Source organism: Drosophila yakuba, chromosome 3L (genome assembly GCF_016746365.2).
Source record: "Drosophila yakuba strain Tai18E2 chromosome 3L, Prin_Dyak_Tai18E2_2.1, whole genome shotgun sequence".
Lineage (NCBI taxonomy): Eukaryota > Metazoa > Arthropoda > Insecta > Diptera > Drosophilidae > Drosophila > Drosophila yakuba.
The window spans coordinates 15891333-15895914 of NC_052529.2; positions in this window are offsets into that span (position 1 = coordinate 15891333).

The window sequence follows — 4582 nt, forward strand, 5'->3', positions numbered from 1 at the left end:
AAAAGGTTAACTTATTAGTATTATTTTGCAAATCAACATCGACAAGTATGAGCAGCGTGAATAATGTATTATCATCAGTCTGCCATGAGACTAGGAACTCATTAATCGCCAGAAAAGCACACAACCAAGTTTTTCGCGACTTTTGCCGCCAGATGCATTTTAATTGTGTGCTTTGTTGGACTTTTTGGCAAAATAAACGGAAAGTAACAAAACAAAAGCAAATACTGAGGACATGACACCCGCGGCTGCGTCACTCAGTTGTCATTTGCTTTATTTCGTTTTGGCACCCATCTGTCTACTTAATATAATACCCTTTTATTTTGGGGTATTGAAGTTTTTCGAAATATGGTAATTATGTCGCTAAGTATGGCTTGATTTCTGTTTGTTTTCTTAAATGGTTTTGAAGTTATTGGTAGGGTATTAACATTTCAGATTTCCTTTGTACATATATTTCCAAACAAGAATGTTGACTAACCAAATGGACTTTTCTTTTTAAAATATGACGATAAAGTTTTGTGGCCACTGTCGCTACCTTTTTCCGTTCCGCTCCTCAGAGCAACTTCATTTTGGTTTTTAATTTCCTACTGGGATTTACGTAAAAGGTGTCCTTTTTCCTCTTCGTCCTGTCTGCAGCATCGCTTTTAATGGCCAGCGTCCAGTCTGCAGCGATTTTAATATAAAAACTACAGCCAAAACGAGGCAAACAACAAACAGAAGCAACAGTCATTCGTAAGCTCAGACGAAAAAATATTAAATGAAGAGGGTTGCGAAAAAGGTGCGATAAGCTTTTTAAGCCATTTAACCAGCTTCACATGTGTTGGCCCCTAAATGTGGTAGCTCGAGGATTTTGTACAAAGATGCAAAGGAGGAACTTAAATTACAAGTAAAATTAAGTAAAATTGTTAAAGTGTCTTTTTGTATTAAACATAGAATACATTCACTACAAGTTTACTAAGATATCTATCGTATACTGCTGATTTTTTATTTTTCACAAGTACTTATTCACATCTAAAGGCAATTAATTATTAAAGAACGCCTTTGGAACACCCCTTCAATCATGTCACATTTTAAGCTCGTAATTAATCAAAAAAGGCTTGTCCATCAGCGCATAAAATGAACAGAAAGCTTTCCAAGCAGTAGACCTGAAATAAATTGCATAATGCCAAAGCCAAAAAATAAAAGAATTTGCCTGCCATACATTAATAATTACATGCACACAAAAGCAAAAGTGTTAAAGCAAAATAGAACCCATTCTCCGCAAAAGTTACCAACTCCCTGTTGTAATCCATCAAAAGCGGCGACAAACTTCACGCATTGTTAGGCAGCCAAAGTTGAGAAGTGAGAAGGGCTCCGCAAATTAAAAGCCTGGCCAAAGTTTCGAGCGGGTTAGAAAATGTACAGTGATGGCAAGATGGCTAATTCCTTAAGATATATTTGTCAAATAAAATCTAATGCTATATAATTTGTTATTTTATAAAAGGTAATTATCATATTATAAGTAACTTAATAATAAGGCGTAACTCTATGAATGCTTAACTATTTTACCTTTACTCTTTTAGAAAGCACTTTTAATAGTATAGATCTGTTTTCTAAATAAAAGTTTAGCTTTATTTTGAATCTAACTGAACTGACAGCACTGAGGGTGCGGGATTTGTGGGTGGGCCCACATTTCAAGGAAGTAAAGACCAGTGGTTTGCAGAGGGAGTGGGAAGGCACAGCTTCTTTATTGACAATAGATGGAAGGCTAAGCAAAGATTCTCTTTGAGCTGTAATTTTTAGCCATTTAGCTGGCCGGGCACGTTTTGCACTTAGCGCGTAAAATAAATTTGCACAATTTGCGACAAGAGTGCGGCAAAACTAGAGACATGGGCCACGGGGAGTGCGCAAAAGGGGGGTGGCAAACAAATTGACAATGCAAATGCACGGTGGTTAAAATTGCTAAGAAATGCCAGCAGCACTTAGCTGGTATTTAAGTTAAAATATTTGAATAATTTGAAATGCTGCATATAAATGATTAATATATGATAGTGATCAAGATTTATAATACATCGCAGAGTAGATAGCCTTAATTTAGTTATAACGTTGTTAATTGTTAATATAATCTAGATTTTATAATACGTTTGAGATAGGCTACTTTTATATATTATATATATGCATTTTTTATCAATTTTGTATATTAAACTTCCTGGACTTTAACTTTAATCGGCTGAACTTGTTGATGAGTAGAATAATTTGTTCATAGAAAAAGGGTTCTTCCCGGTATTCTTTTGGCTAACCCTCGACTCCACTGACTCCAAATTTCCAATTTAAAAAATTTCCAACCACCGTGCAGTGCCTTTGTCCCAGAAGGAGGCGTCTCGGTGGGGCAGGCTGAGCTGTGGGCTGTGGGTCGGCTAATTGTCATGCCATGCGAGACTTCTCTGGAGCGGTTGTCTTGGGGACCGCTACTGATTTTTCTTCTTATTTGCGGCTCTGCACTCGGCCCGTCCATCAATTGACTTTATCTATTTGAACTCGCATGTTAAAAATATCAATTTGTTGTCTGCCCAGACTTCTGACTTTGTCCGCTCCTGACAGACACTTTGGCCCGCTCGACTGGCTCGACTTTCAGCCGGGTCCACAGCCACAGTAGAATCGCAGCTTTGCGTTTTTGGTGTGATTTATGGCCAGTCGGTGGCATAAATGTAGGTGCGGCCTGCTGCCACATAAATCATTGTTCAACTCTGCAATGCACATTCGCGCAAAATGCTCACTTTGCTCTCCGAGTCGAGGGCTCAGAGGTTGGGTCGCTAATCTAGGGTAATATTTGATTATTGCTTCGGCTGTAGGTTACAAATTGGGAATTTAAACTCTTTGTCTTTCGTTCTTATAGCTTTTTAACTTCATTTTAATTGTAACTTGCTAAAAACTACATTTGAACTCGCAGCAGCACCTTAACTTTAATTTTCCCTAATTGAAAATGTATTGAACAGGAAATCCCGAAGTTTGCAAAAGCAATTATGTGTCTAAGCTGTTGTCTTAAAAACTACTTTGTGCAAATACTCAACAACCATTACCCAAATGCCGACACCTGTTATACTTTTATCCACCCCGGAACCTTTGGCAAGTCATTTGAGCATTCGGAATCACTTCATTTGGTAGGAAACTACAATTATAATCCCCTTCAGATCACTTATGAAACCGAAGGAAAGAAGACCAATCCTAGGTATAAGTGTGCCACTTGTGAAGGGATGGGACCGAAAATTATAAGGTTGGTAGGAATCTTGAGGGGGCTAAGCCCAAATGACCACTCCCACATGAATAATTCATTCAGTCAACTGAGTAGCTGTGCCCGCATTAATGAGTAACGCTTCTTATTTACCATGATGCCGCAAAAAAGAATCTGAAACCGAATTGAGAAATATTCTGCGAGACAAGTTTAATTAGAGGGAGAAGCCGAGTGAAATTGTCTTATCATAATCATTCCATGGAGGAAATTCTCTGATTTTTGCACACAGACTGACTGGAAAATTGTGTTTAGTCACTCCATACATATCAATCATAGTCAGAGTTCCTCAGACAGTCGAGTTAATGGCCAAGGGATCCTGGCCATAATGGGCTGGGTGTTTTCGTGTCCTCGGACTTTCAGTTGGACAAGTGCATGATTAATTATTTTATTATCTATAAATTGGTTTTGTCCCCTTGAAACGATGATGGTGGACCTTTTTCCGGTCTTTTCCATTACCTTTGCATACTTTGAGGCTTGTTAAAATTCCTCGCTTTTCTTTGATGGCTTTAAAAGGTTTTCCCTGTGCTTGGAAAATTTCTGATTTCACATGTCGTTCATTATTAAGTCCCCTAACAGCTCAAAAGTCCCAAAAACATGTACATATTTTCAGACAGAGAATATGCCTCTTCAATCTCGAGTATTCGTTCATTTGTAACGAATTTTCATTTTAATACTTGCCAACCATTGACTTTCCAATCTTTTTTTCTGTGCGAAAAATCTCAAGTAGAAGTGAACCCGCCCATTAAAAATCTTTCAATTTTTTATGGTTTCTGCGTTATTGGGCATGTATTGTGGCGAAACTCTGGCCAGATTTGGGTCGCCAACTGTTCTCGTTTAAATAGCAAAAATTAATTGCTCTGCTGGCAAGAAAATGTGTATGAAATATTGTGATGACAACTTTAATGGCACAATGAGAAAATAGCTGAAGTGCTTTATGGTTAAGGGCTCTAAAAGTATTAAACTAGTTCGAAAGGCATACGTTTTTAATGAAATCCAGAACGTGAGAAACTTTCTATAACTCTACACCCAATTATACCAATTGAGAGATACCTCGCTAAAGTTCGAAATAGTTCATAAGCTGATTTCTTGGCTCGATTTCGGTTATCATTTCCACTGCGGGGCGTCGGTCTCCTACTCCAATTAGCGGTTAGGATCATAAGCCCAAACGAGCAACTAACTCAATCATTACGCAATTAAGAAACGACCCAAAACACAAGCATTTCCACACAGTTTTATGGCTATATCCATATCGAACGGGGGGCACATTAAATCACGCGACCCATTAATAAAATTGTTCCAGTCTCGTCGCCCCAT